Below are 15688 nucleotides of genomic sequence, written 5' to 3' on the forward strand. Positions count from 1 at the left end.
GAGCCTACATTTCTGAGAAAGTATTTCAACTCAGTAGAACTCACCTCAACTTATTGGGATTCGTAAGGAGAAAGAGAAAGGCAACACTCCTTCAGTTGGAGAAACAGAGGAATTCTGGTGTGTTGCCTCCACTGAGAGCTTGAGATAGTCAAGCCCCTAAGAAGAGAAGATTGAGTGACCAGCAGAGCATCTCCGTCTGCTGAAAACTGACCCCTGGAAGGTAGCTAAGAGCCTGTGGGATCACGGTTGGTTGTTTCCTTAGCTCTGCTCTCATCTACCTACTTTCTGGGAACTTCCTTGTGCTTTGGTTTATAGTCAGACTCTTTTTATATTTTTGTTTTAAATAAATTGCACATGTTATTACATTCTCTCTTAGAATAGTTGCAAAGAGAAACATTGCTTCCTTCTCTCAGTTTGACTGGTTTCACAAATGGCCACCAACTAACCTCCTAAGGTGACAGTGAAAACATGGCCTTGATCTTAAAATAACTAATAAACCCTTCCCTTAAGGGTGTTTAGCCCATATAAGACATGATCCCAGAAGTTAAGATATATTTTCTAGGCTGACTCTGGCCTTTCCCTGAGGTCTGAAGATCTATCCTGTAATGCAGTGTCATCATTTTTGGAATGAGGGGTTGTTACCTATTGATCAATATACTGGAGTCTCAAAATTGGTTTTCCCTTCCTCTGGCTTTCTATACCATCCATTTCTTACTACTCTGTCTTAATTAGTTCGGGCTGCTATAACAACTCGTCATAGACTAGGGATCTTAAACAACAAACATGTATTTCTCACAGTTCTGGAGGCTGGGAAGTCCAAGATCAAGGTGCCAGAAGATCTGATGCTTGAGGAAGATCCTTTTTCTAATTTTCATATGGCCATCTTTTCATTGAATCTCTGATGGTGGAGAGCAGAGAAAGATCCTGAATCTCCTTCTCTTTCTACATGGACATTATCCCATCATAAGCCCCTCACCCTCCTGATCTCATTTAACTCTAATTATCTCCCAAAGGCCCTACTGCCAAATAACATTGCATTGGGGGTTAAGATTTCAACATATGACTTTGGGAGGACACAAACATTCACTCCATAACACATCCACAGTTCCACCCCCTACTCTGGGCTGCTATCATATCTCACCTAGATTATGATCAAAGTCTCCTAACTGGTCTCACTGGTTCTAGTTTTGTACTTCTGCCTCTATAATCTGTTTTCAAAGCAGCAACCAGAATTATTTTATTAAAAGAAAATTAGAGCACATCACTCTTGTGCTCAATATCCTACCATGGCTCCCATCTCACTTAGATTAAAAGCCAAAATTCTCATTTTGGCTTTTGTAGCCCATAGGTTGTACATTGTAGAACCATTGGTTCTACATTGTAGCCCATAGGTTCCTACGTAATGTAGGTCCTCCTTACCTTTCTCATTGTAGCCCATAGGTTCCTACATAATGCAGGTCCTCCTTACCTTTCTGATCTCATTCCCACCACTCTCTTCCTCATTCACTTTGCTTCTGCCATACTGATCTTCCTGACATTTTTGAGCTTTCTCAGATTCACCAGGTATGTGCCCACCTCAGGGCCTTTCCACTTGCTGCTCCTTCTGTCCATAATGCTTCCTTTCAGATATTCTCATGGCTAGCACCCTTATTTCCTAAGGGTTTGTTCTCAAGAATCACTTTCTCACTGAGGCCATCTACGACCTCTAATTTCAATTTCAAGCCCAATTTCAAGCCTCATTTCATATTGTCCTTCCTTGTTTCATATTATATTTTACTAATTGGCTCCATACCTTCTTGTAGAATGCAAGCTCTATGAGGCAGGAAGTTTGGTCTGTTTATTTCACTACTGAATCATCAGGGACTGGACAAGTACCCAATACATGCTGTAGGGTTGCTAGAGGGGACTTGGGTGGGAGGATGGGGTACTTGGGTGATGGGCATTAAGGAGGGCATGGGTATGATGAGCACTGGGTATTATACGCAACTGATAAATTATTGAACATTACATCTGAAATTAATGATGTACTCTATGTTGGCTAATTGAATTTAAATTTTAAAAAAAGAAGAAAAAAGATTTGTAGAATAAATAGATGAGTGGATGGATATTTAAAATGGAAGATGGGGACATATGATTGAAGGCTAAAGTGAGGATGTGTGGGGGAGATTTTTCAGAGAAGGGTTGCTCCTAATTGAAGAGAGGCAATGTCTTTATAGAGGCAGGGAACATACAACATGTATGAAATGCTGTTAGGAGTTATAAAAAAAAGTTGAGGTAAATATATTGACATAGAACAATTTTCAAGATATACTATTTAGTAAAAAATCAAGTTATAGAGCAATGAAAAAGTAAAAATACACAAAACTACAGATTTCTCTATTTGTGTGTTTATGTATGTACAAACATAGATGCATACCTAGGAAAGTGTCTGAAGTCTATGCCAGTAGTGAAACTTTTTTTTCTGTAAAAGACCAGACTGGAAACATTTTAGGCTTTGCAGGATCTATAACAGTTGCTGCTGCATATTATTCATGTTTTTATTTTTAAATAACCCTTTCAAAATGTAAAAAGATTCTTAGCTCATTGAATGTACAAAAATAAAATCTAGCCTGTGGGCTCACTGGCTGTTGACTCTTAATCTAGAGCTTGGTTAGTTATGGTGTAGGCACTGGCATTGAGAAGAGTGAAGTGAGATTTTAGGAGTTTTTTTCCTTTATATACTTTCTATTGTTTGAATTTTTTGTTTTCAGGAAACATATTCCTGAAATGTATGGGCAAAAAAATAATGTGTGATAAAATAAATGAATGGGAAAAAGCTTGGCGCATAGTAGGTGTTCAAGATTATCTGCTGAATAACTGAATGAATTTTAAATGAATGAATAACTAAATATTCAAATGAATAACTGAATGAATTTTAAATGAATGAATAACTAAATATTCAAATGAACGAATGCATGGATTCATGTGCTTCCAGTCCTTTTGCTATTGTTTGCATGGAAGCAAGGAAGTTGCTTGTGATTTCCTAGGGCTAACAGAGCATGTCCTAAGAAAAATCACATAGCTACTAATTTTATATTTGCCATCATTATCAATTTCATAATATTAGTACAGGAAAACCTGTTAAAAAGTCAATTCTTTGCAATAAAAACCCCTTTACCTAATGCAATAATCTTTAATTTGTATCAGGTTCTGCTACAATACACGAGAGGAAAGCTTAAAATAATATTTAGTTATTTCACATTTTATTCCAGGCTTAAGTGGGCATTGGGCCACGAATATTTATTCATATTAAACCCACTTGTCTAGGTATGAGATGCTTTGCAGGCTCAACATATCAAACAGTTTTTTAGAATAAACACTTTAAACCTTCTTGGATTTTTGCAAAAACCTATTGTTCAATGGCCTCTTTGCAAAGAAGCCAAATAAAACTTGCATGTCTGTGTCCTTGTGGAGAAAGGAGACTGTCTTTTGCTTTAAAATGCTACTTTTATAATAATAATGGAAATTTCAAATTGCCCTTGAGATTAGTGTCTAATTTGCTCACAATTGTTTAAAACATCTCACCATACTTTAGTACCTATCCCATGTGGTTTCACAAACTAGCATATTTATCATTATCAACATAAATGTCATTAAAAACAAACATTAGGCACCCATCTGTACCATGCTGGTGCCATATCAAAGGATTTTGGGAAAAAGAAAACCAACAGTGTAAATCTGGGAGTCCTTTAAAAGTCACTATCGAGATTGATTTTAATCCTGTAAGCTTTCTGTCTCTTAAATATTTAGAGACAATTGACATATAACATTATGTTAGTTTAAGGTGGATTTGATAATCAAGTATCTAGTCCCCCCCCCCTTTGTTTGTAGGAAGTTTTCACTACACAGTTGATTGCCTAATTTTATGTTCAAAAAAATATTTGACTGAAGTCAACATTTCACTGTTTCAGGCTTAGAGTTACCACTGTCATACAAGAGTTTCCTTCAGCTATAACTGATGCTATCAAATTTACTGCACTGAATGCCATTTAAAATAAACACTAAAATACAGTATTAGCTGTCTGTGAGCAAATATCCTACTACAATATGTGAACTACCTAATATTTTCTTATCATCCTAAAAAGTGTGAATTAAATTATAATATAATGAGAAACTAGTGGTTTGTAGTAATTCCAAATGCGGCAAATCTTCACCAGTGCATAAAAATTTTCAGTGACTGCGAAGAACAGCAGAATGATTTGAGCCTTGAAGCTTTCTCCCAACTACCAAAAAGGACCCGAAACAAACAAGCATAGCTAAGCATTTCATCCTAGAAGCGGCTTATTGAATTAATAAGACAAGTCAATTAATGTAATGCTCTGTTGCTTTGGGATAAAACATGAAAATGGAAAAATGTGGAGCTGTTTACCGTATTAAGATCAAGCAACCAGGAAGGCTCTGAAAAAAAATCCTCCTCTTTCCAAGTCTTAGAGAAGAACTCTACACATGGCTTCTGCTATGGATTGAAACGTGTTCTCCCCAAATTCATTTGTTAAAGGACTACCCTCCCAGTGTGACTACATTTGCAGACAACACTTATAAGGAATAATTAAGTTTATATAAGGTTATAAAGAGTTGGGCCCTGATCCCATGGGATTAGCATCCTTATAAGAAAAGACACCAGACAGCGCACTCTCTCTCTTTACCGTGTGAGAATACAGTCAGAAGGTGGCCATCTACTAGCTATGAGGTGGGCTCTCACCAGGAATCAAATTGGTAGCAGCTTGATCTTAGACTTCTAGCCACCAGAGCTATAAGAAAGTACATTTCTCTTATTTAGACCACTTAGTCTGTGGTGCTTTGTTATGGCAGCTAAAGCAGAGCAATGTAGCTTCCAGGTATTCTGTGAAGGGGTCTGGAGAGGAGGCTGTGGTGAAGAACAGCTGGGGGTTCACAGGTGGGTCTCCTCTCCTTCCTGGGCACATAGCTGGATTACATTTCCCAGCTTCCCTTGCAGGTAGGTGGGGCCATAAACTGGGTTTCTACTTAATGGATCCTGGGCTACTGTATTTAATACTACATCCACCTGTCCCATAACAACTCCAGCATGGTCCTCTGTGCTTGCTCCCTTCCCTGTCTGCTGATGGGAAGTGGAGGCTCAAATGGAATTTTCAATGGGCCCAGAAGTGACAGAGACTTTCAGGCATTTTTAGCCTTGAGTCCATGAACTGTGACCTATGGATAAATTCAGAGTCCATGAGCTTGGTTAGAAAAACACTGTATCTTGGAGATCCCTGGGTGGCTCAGCGGTTTAGCGCCTGCCTTCTCCCGGGATGTGGTCTTGGAGTTCCAGGATTGAGTACTGCATCGGGCTCTCTGCATGGAGCCTGCTTCTCCCTCTGCCTGTGTTTCTGCCTCTCTCTCTCTCTCTCTCTCTCTCTCTCTGTGTGTCTCTCATGTATGAATAAATAAAATCTTAAAAAAAAGAAAAAGAAAAACACTATCTCTAGTTTCATGAAACTGCTTGATTAGAAAAGCATTGTAACTCTATTTCACTTAAATGTAGCGTTTTCTTCTATTATGAATGTAGGCAAATAATTACAGTGGTTGAAGACCTTCCTATGACTTTATTCACCTAAGGAAATCCCAGATATTTTGTATTTACTACAACTGCACATATTTCAAAATATTTTACTCTTAACACTGCTTTAAAATTGTGATAGTTATTAAACCTGTTACTAGATTTATTTATTGAATGCTTTAATAAAGAGGCATATATAGGGATCCCTGGGTGGCGCAGCGGTTTGGCGCCTGCCTTTGGCCCAGGGCGCGATCCTGGAGACCCAGGATCGAATCCCACATCGGGCTCCCGGTGCATGGAGCCTGCTTCTCCCTCTGCCTGTGTCTCTGCCTCTCTCTCTCTCTCTGTGTGACTATCATAAATAAAAATAAAAATTAAAAAAAAAAGAGGCATATATATTACTATATCACATTGAAGAATATTTTGATTACTGAATTTCAATATAATTTTCTTTAAATCCTACATATTTTATTTTATGCATTTGAAAACTATGATCCTGAGAAAGGATTAACAGACTTCACCAGACTTCCCAAAGGGTCCGGGGAACAAAAAGGTTAAGAATCTCAGTACCCCATTGAAGGAGCCTGTGACACAAGGAAGAAATAAACATTTGTTGGGTTAACCCATTGACACTTTGAGATTGCTTGTTATATTTATTACTCTTTGCAAATAAAAGGGTCTATACCTCTAAGACATGGGTTAGCAAAGGTTTTCTGTAAAGGGTGAGACAGTAAATATTTTGGGCTTTGTAGGCCACACAGTCCCTTTGCAAGTATTTAACTCTGCCATAGTAGGGTAAAAGCAACCATAAGCTATATATGAACCAACAGGCATGGGTAGGTTCCAATAAAACTTTATTTATAGGTACTCAAATTTGAATTTCTTATCATTTTGATATATCATTAATATTCTTCTTTAAAATTCTCTTCAACTATTTAACTATGTAAAAATCATTCTTAGTTCACAGGCTATATACAAAAGCAGATAGTGAACTAAGTTTGCCACCACTGATCTAAGACACAAGTCAAGTGGTACTTTTGGAAGGATGGGAGAGGTAATCATGTTAACTGTTCAACTTGCTGGATGACTCAATGCACCATGTATCCCTTATTGGAGACATCACTCAATGGTCATCTGAAGCAATTCTTCACTGTCCACTCTTTGTAGACTTAAATGTCATCCTAATACTACAGAATATCCTTAATGTCAAGACTAGTGGTTCCTCAGCCTGGCTGTGCTCTAGAATAGCATGGAGAGGATTAAAAAATAAAAACCATCAAGACCTTAGGCTTCACACTGGACCCATTAAGTCAGAATCTCTGGGTTCTGAGAGTGTGCACCAGCATTCTTATAAAACTCCCAGATTATTTCATATGCATCGAGGGAGGGAACACTGCTATGGCACTGAAGCTGGAGAGGAGTGTTGCCTGCCTTCCACAATGGGGGGCTTGAATGAAAATCAGGATTTCTTTCTCCAGGGTCTTGGTTTTCACTTTGTTTCATTTCTGCTAGGTTGAAAACAGCACATATCATTTTGGCTACATAAATATAGAACATCTCCTGTCTTCTAGTACATACCTTGTCATCAGAGCAGTGCTGGTGCCAAATATGATTGAATGGACATAGCCTTTTGCTTGGAATTTGAAAATTGGTGGTTTAAGGAATTGTTTTGGTCACATGGTTCTTTTTTATATTTTTCCAACTTTTACCTTTTCTTGTTTTCTCTCTACTTCTCTGCCTCTATTCTTCTTTCTTTCCCTCACTACCTTACCTCTTCCCTTCTAACATATATTTACTGAGAACCTACTACATATCTGATGGGTACTTTTCTGGACACCCTGAGATTTGTTTTTGTTTTCCCATGCATTGTCTTAAGATTTTTCTATTATTTTCCAACACTTTAAAACAGGGAGATTTCACCAAATCATTAGAGGAGATAGAGACACTGGGCATTTCCACATGGAGACGGTCAGGTATGGCTGAGTACCAGGGGGTGGGGGTAGAGGGTAACAGGCTCTTCCTGCCAAACTATATAATCTCACCACTTCCAAACATCTTGAACACATGTATACCTCTCATGTAACTGAAAGTTTTCACTCTGCAGACATTTGAGCTGTGATCTCCTACTGGAGCTAGTGTTCTAGAAAAATATTCCATAATCTATACCTTTGTTCTCACATCTGCTACTAAGTGTTAAAATCTCACATGAAAACAAAATATTGGGCAGCCCAGGTGGCTCAGCGGTTTAGCGCCGTCTTCAGCCCAGGATGTGATCCTGGAGACCCAGGATCGAGTCCCATGTCAGGCTCCCTGCATGGAGCCTGCTTCTCCCTCTGCCTGTGTCTGGCTCTCTCTCTCTCTGTGTCTCTCATAAATTAATAATAAAAAAATAAATAAATAAAAAGAAAACAAAATATTCTTTCCCCATCTATATCAGAGGTATGAAACTATGGCTCATACACCAAATCTAGTCTGCTGCTTACTCTTGTGAATAATTTTGTAAATAAAATATATCAGAATACAGCCCTGTTAATTTGTTTATGTGTTGTCTATACTTTCTTTCAAGTGGTGAAGAGAGAGTTCAGTAGTTGCCTGCAAAGTCTAAAACAATTACTTTCTAACCCTCTACAGAAAAAAGAAGCATGCCAACCCATGATTTAGCTATTTGGCATAAGAAACTTACATACATAGACATCTTTTAAAACCAGACTGATTTTACTTTTCACTTTTCATTCAGAGTTTTCATATTATTATGGCATCTACTTACTTCCACGTAGCCCACTAAACAACCTGGAAGGCCCTGCCTATCTATTTAGAACACAGCAGTTTGAGTAACAGAGAACAAACATGGAGAGACGTTACTAACATCTATGGTTGTTCTTTCACTGAAAGACTTGCCTTCAAATTAATTTGAGTCATGGTCACTTTTTTCTTTCCCAGTCAACTGTTTAAAGAGTCATTAAGAAAATTGTATTTCATCTTATTGTCTAGGAGAACAAAATCATTGCCTGACTTTTCAGCAAATTTCCATTTACTTCCAACCTATGATGGAGGAAAACACTAATGGTTGGGGATCATTAGACCATTTCAAACACCATGATTGCAGCTAATCTACTTGAAACATGTTTAAGATACTATGCTTATGTTAGTTAGGTCTCCAATTGGCAGGAAATGCAGGAAAGCGATCCAGTTTACTGGGTTAGAGCACAATGCACAGTAGTAAGATACCTATCACAGGGTTTTATCCTTTCCCAGGAAAAGCTAGTCCAACCTGAAATTCTTTTTGTTTGTTTGTTTCCTCTTTTTAACTCTAGATTCTCCCTACCCATGCTTGACTAAGAAGGACTTGTTAAAATAAGATCCATTCTCTACAAAATGCTTACTTGGCAACACTTTCTCAATCTTCCTTCATCCTGGGATATGAACTTTCTGATGGATCTCATGGATTGTGATTCTCATCAAGAAAATATGCTATCATCCACCATGTTGGCCCATAGCATGAAAATGTTCTGTGGGAAAGGGTAACTGTTGGTTTAATCACACGTTTGCATCTTTAAGTATCTTAGAAGTTGTCTAAGATTGTTCTTAAGACTGTGACAGGATTAATCCTAATAAGGATAATGCGGTTAACTTTATTAATATATATGTTAAGAGCCCTGAAATCAGAACATCTGATATCTCATCATAGCTCTACGATCAAGAAGCCCTGGTGACCTGGCAGAGCTGCTTCAATTATCTGGGCTGTGTGACCCCTACTATTCAACATAGTTACCCCAGGTACTATCTGAGATACCACCCCCAACATTACTATGACTGTGGATGAGTCCAAATGAGAGAAAGAGTGTAAAGCACTCTATACTTTGTAAAGCACTCTACAAAGAGAAGGAGCTCCTAATCTGCTGCTTAGGAAGCCCTTGGAATTCCTACTAAAATTCCTTTCTGGTTTGCCTTTTTAAGTCCCTGAAAAGACATCAGTAAGTTTCAGATGGCAGAAGAGGGGCACTTTGAGCTTCACTAAGGATAATGCATGCAAAGAATTAAAACATAGCAAATATATTGACTTCCAGAAAGTCATAATGATACCAAAAAAATGCACTGGTAAAACATCTCAATATTTTGAAAGCTGACAAAGAGAATCAACCATTTATCATGCCTTCTTATAAATTCTGTACCTCTAGATTATGCTGAGAAAAAAAATTCCTTTTAGGACAAGTATTCCAGTTAATAAAGAAGGAATGATAGACTTAAAAATATCACTATTTTTAACTGTTAAGAAATTAATGAATGGTGATCATCAACAACTGGAAATCAATCACTGATGATCAATGACATCACAAAAAGAGGCGACCAGACATTATGTGCCTCTTACTGAAGATGTCTTACCTGAGCAAAGAAAGAATATAAAAATACAATGTGAACCTGATCCAGCCTCTTGATCTAATTACTAACTTATAGGAAATTCAAGGGACATGGTCATTTACTTGCCATCAGGAAACTATAGATCAAAACCACAATGAGACACCACCTCACACCAGTGAGAATGGGGAAAATTAACATGACGGGAAACAACAAATGTTGGAGAGGATGTGGAGAAAGGGGAAGCCTCTTGCACTGTTGGTGGCAATGTGAACTGGTGCAGCCATTCTGGAAAACTGTGTGTAGGTTCCTCAAAGAGTTAAAAATAGAACTGTCCTACGACCTAGCTATTGCACTACTGGAGATTTTACCCCAAAGATGCAGATGCAGTGAAACAGCAGGACACCTGCACCCAATGTTTCTAGCAGCAATGTCCACAATAGCCAAACTGTGGAAGGAGCCTTGGTGTCCATCAACAGATGAATGGATAAAGAAGCTGTGGTATATATATATATATATATATATATATATATATATATATATATATGAATATTACTCAGCCATCAGAAATGATAAATACCCACCATTTGCTTTGACATTGATGGAACTGGAGGGTATTATGCTGAGTGAAGTAAGTCAATTGGAGAAGGACAAACATATGGTCTCATTCATTTGGGGAATATAAAAAATAGTGAAAGGGAATAAAGGGGAAAGGAGAGAAAATGAATGGGAAATATCAGAGAGGGAGACAGAACATGAGAGACTCCTAACTCTGGGAAACAAACCAGGGATAGTGGAAGGGGAGGTGGGTGGGGGATGGGGTAACTGGGTGATGGACACTGAAGGGGGCACTTGACAGGATGAGCACTGGGTGTTATGCTATATGTTGGCAAATCAAACTCCAATGAAAATATACAAAAAAATAAACAGCCTATGAAGATGTAATCCATAAAGTAAAGACTTTGGGAAAATTCTACATGATAGAGGCAATCCACTGTTTCAAATTTCTTTTTTTTTAAGTAAAAAAAGCAAGACAAAGGGAAACCTGCAAGACTTAGGAAATATATTAATCTGTTAGTTATGGAATTTGCAGCCATATTTGGATCTTGACTCAAGAAATTTACTGAAAATTATAAGACAAGAGCACAGAGAGCACTGATTTGGTATTTGGTGCTATTAATGATTCATTGTTAATTGTTATTAGTTTTGATATTTGATATAAAGCATATTGTGATTATGCTTTTTAAAAGATGCCTTATCTTTTATAGTCTGATGTATTTATAGTTGAGGTGATATGAGTTGCTTCAAAATAATCTGAGGTGGGGGTGTTGGTGGGCATGTGATTAAAAAAAGATGGACTACATAGTAGTATTTGTTAAAGCTAGGTTATTGGTAAACAAATTTTCAATATACTATTCTATATACTTTTGTTTATACTTGAAATTTTCTATAATACACAGTTAAAAAAGAAAAAAACAATAGTTCCAGGATGGAACAAGTAATGGACCTTCACATCTTCATACATGTTCAGGCATGTTGGCTTTAGAACTGGCAATTCTCAAAGCAGAGAGGGTAGGGAAAGGGCCTCAAAGACTCACTTATCTATCTAATGCTTAAATTAGATTTCTGAGTTGCCAACTCCGAAATCCATAGAACTTCAAAGCCCCCTCTGTACAATCCAAGTCTTACATTCACACACGTCTCAAATGCTACTGAAATCTTTGAAATATCTCAGATGTTATAAAACCAACATAATGACCACTATTTCCTTGCTAATTGGAAGGTGATCTCTAAGACTTCTAGCCTGTCTTGAGTTTTTCTAATAATATGGTTAATCTGACCCAAATCTATTATGATTTTTAGAGATAATCTTGAATAAATGTGAAATGCTGAGGATAAAGATAGATTTCACTTTATTCAAAGAGATCACTAATTTTACCTTCAGATAAAATATTTGACAAAAAGAGTTTTTATTTCCAGTTGTAGAATTTGCAGAGTTTATGTTAGGAGGCCAAAAGGAATGATCCTAAAAAAATACAAGATATGTCTCTACATCCTACTCTGGGATTGAAAAATCCACTATGGCATTTAGGAAGAGAATGACATTTTTGAATAAAATGCCTTCATTTCCCCTCACTTTGGGACTATAGTCAATGTTCGAGCTGAATAATTATTTCATCAAAATTCCAACCCACATGACGCAATGGTTCATGGGAGTCTGCAGAAAGCACGCTCACGGTGATACTGGCCAGGGACCAGCCGACCGGGATACTATTTTTGAGACAGTATGGGTTGCATTTGCCCACCTTTTCTATGTTACTCTGGGGGCATATCTTATTTTGAAAAAGACTGTAAATAAAAAATAAAGTCTTTTGAGAGTTTTTGACTCTCCTCAAAACCATCAGAGATATCCTTGCGTGTTCCAAAACTTGGTTTAGGAATTACTGACTTAGATCCTGGTTTTAAGCCTTCAGCACTTGGAAGGGACCATGAAAAGAAAAACAGTTTATGAACAGAACAACTGAAAAGATTCTTGGCTGCTTGTTGTGATGCCAGCGGCCCACGGTACCGCTTCATCCCTGCAAGCAGTCAGCTACTCAGTTGCACATTTGAAGCCTTTCCCAGGCCTCGAGGCCCTCTTAACTGCTGTTAAATGGAGAAAAGTAAGCAAGAATAAAGAAAACTTTGAGAAACATGAAAAAACTCCTAAATACCTTGATACCTCGGAAGCTGTTTTTTTATTTTTATTTTTATTTTTTTTGCTTTTCACCCTCTACCTCAAAGCACCACTGAACTATAAAGTTGTTAAACTCCTTCTGAGAAACGTATCGTTACTGAATCTTAAGAGACACTGCATAATTCTGAGAAATAACACACACCTGAATAACTTGTATTTAGGAAAAAATCCAACCCGAAACCCACAGATATTTCAGGGGTCACTGGATAGGAATATATTCTGCACTGCTGTCTCAAAAGTTGGGTGGAGTAGGAGGGAGAGGCAAGTGAAAGGACCAACAGATACGGCTAGAACAGGCCTTGAAGTGGTCTCTAAGTGGCGGTAAGTGCTGGCTGTCAGATGGAAATCCAGCAAAGTGTGATGCCAAGTATTTATGCATCTTAATTATTTTTACATGCTATTTCAACTGTCGTTCTCAACAAGAGCAATACCTTACCCTCCTGGGCCATGTGGAGATGTGTGCAGTGATTTCTTGGTTGTTACAGGGGTTGTGGGCTGCTTCTACTATGTGGTGAGCAAGGAGAGATGCTATATGTTGAAATGCATGAGATATTTCTGCTCAAGGCAGAATTATTGTTCCAAAGAATTATTAATGTTGCGGTGAACATTCATGTAAGTGAAAACTGTGATGATCTGAGCCTGAAGTGAACTCAGACTCAAAAGGAGAAATTTTTGCACTTTTGGAAAACTGAGGCATAATTAACATTCTATAAAATTCACCTCTTTAAAGATTTTTTAAAATTAATTAATTAACACATTTGACAGAGAGAGAGAGGAAAGAGTGAGAAAACACAAGCAGGGGACGTGGCAGAGGGAGAAGCAGGCTTCTGGAAGAGCAGGGGGCCCAATGCAGGGCTCATTCCCAAGGACCCCAGGATCATGACCTGAGCCAAAGGCAGATGGTTAACCAATTGAGTCACCAAAGCCCTAAAATTCATCCTTTTAAAGCAGTGTATGGTCAAATGGCTTTGAGTATAGTCAAAAGGTTGTATATCTAAATGGCAGCTACACTTAGGGTGAATGAATGAAGCATAATGTATGGAGATATTGAATCACTATACTGTACAACTACAACTAATGTAACACTCTGTGTCCACTACACCTTAAAAAGAAAAACAGAAATGGACAAAAAAAAAAAAAAAAGAAAAAAAAGAAAAAAGAAAAAGAAAAGAAAAAGATTTTAAATTGCCACTAATTCCAGACAATTTTTATCAGTTCCAAACAACCAATGAACCTCCCTATTTGCCCCTGGAAAACAGCCAATCTCCTTTCTGTCCCGAGACACTGGTCTATTCTGGACATTTCGTATAAGCAGAATCATACAATATGTGATTTTTGGTGTCTGGTTTCGTTCACTCAGCACAGTGTTTTTGAAGTTCATCCATGTTGGAGCATGGATCAGTATGGCATTCCTTTTTATGGTTCAATGATATTCCATTGTATGGATGAATCACATTTTGTCTAATCCATTCATCAATTGATGGACGTTTGTGTGGGCATGATTTTGATATATACTAAAATTACTCAGGAATGTAACTAACATGTACATGGGGAAAGATTGTCCTGGTTTGACCAATAATTAATCATTCTTTTAGAAGAATCACATTAGCAATAGGAACACGGATTGTGGATTCGAGTCAGCAATAAACCTATTTGTTTCAGTTTTTATTTATAGATGTTGCATTCTTGGCTTTATGTAAACACACCTTTTCTGTTACTTCGTCTGTATTTTAAAATATTTGTACACATACATTTTCACTTTGTCTATAATTTAAAATCTAATACGTCGACAGTATCTGAATACTTCCTTTAAAATATTAGACAGTATCTAATACTTTAAATCTAAACTTAGTCTTCATACCTGTGCTCCAATCCTTATTTCATTATGTCTTCTGACAGTTTGTGCCAGAGTACTTACAGATTAAAATAAATATTTTATTATAAGTCAATTTTCTTGCATTTCTCTTTTATATTATACCTGTGAATTACATTAACTTTTTGGAGTTACATGTATAGGGAAGTTATATTATCCATGGATTTCATTTCAGGAGGCTTAGATGATGTCTGAAGGGGGCATTGGACCTTTTGGAGTTGACAATCACTGTATTAGGATAGGATTATAAAGAGAATATTTTGTAGGGTGATGCCCCTCTGACATAGGCCCCACATTTATTTGATGACATTTGCATGCATGGAGCATTGTTCAGCACTTGGAGTATTTGGAACATTTTGTTCTTGGACTCTGGGTAAATGTACTAGAAGGAAAAATTAATTGACATGGATGTGGCACCTCTTGAGTTAGCACTGACTGTTCCCATTTAACAATTTTCTCCCAAAACACAACTTTCTCCCAGAGCAAAGGAATATCTGATGGGTCTTTTATTTAGGCAATCTCAGAAAGAGCACTGAGATCATAAGCATCATGTTGAAATGGGAAAGTAAAATAAGAGTTGAGAGATTTTTGTCCAGATGAATTTTCATTTATTGAATATCCCACTACTCATACATATTAATTGCTTCTAAAAATCTCATATCTAATGAGATGATAAACTATAATCTGATAAACCATTGTAAAGGTGGTGGAGACATCTCTGGCTAAAATATTGAATGACTTGCTTTGTTTTACATATTTGAACCTATTCCTGCCTTGGAATATTTTGGTTTTGACTGATTTGTTTTTGGTCTGCTTCCCTGCTATCAAACTTCTGACTGGTTCATCCTCTCGGTTGAGGTTATACCTGAATGAACTTTTGGCACAGCTCCTTAACAAAGGGATGCTGGTTTCTTAGAAAATTCCTATGACTCCAAGTCACTTCCATCGTCACCTCATTATTGTTGTAACTGGCAGGTTAGCGATGGAGTGGATTTGCTTGTCGACCAACTTGCTTTGAAGAAACAGATGTCCCTGAAACTGGAAAGGAGGACCTGTTTTTGCTGGTGAGCAATACTTCAGGGGCAGTTAAAGGACACCTGGACATCCAAACCAAGTAATCTGTACACAGGCAGAGTTGGTGTTGAGAATTTATGAATTCTTG

The sequence above is a fragment of the Canis lupus genome, chromosome 20, assembly GCF_011100685.1.
Source record: "Canis lupus familiaris isolate Mischka breed German Shepherd chromosome 20, alternate assembly UU_Cfam_GSD_1.0, whole genome shotgun sequence".
Lineage (NCBI taxonomy): Eukaryota > Metazoa > Chordata > Mammalia > Carnivora > Canidae > Canis > Canis lupus.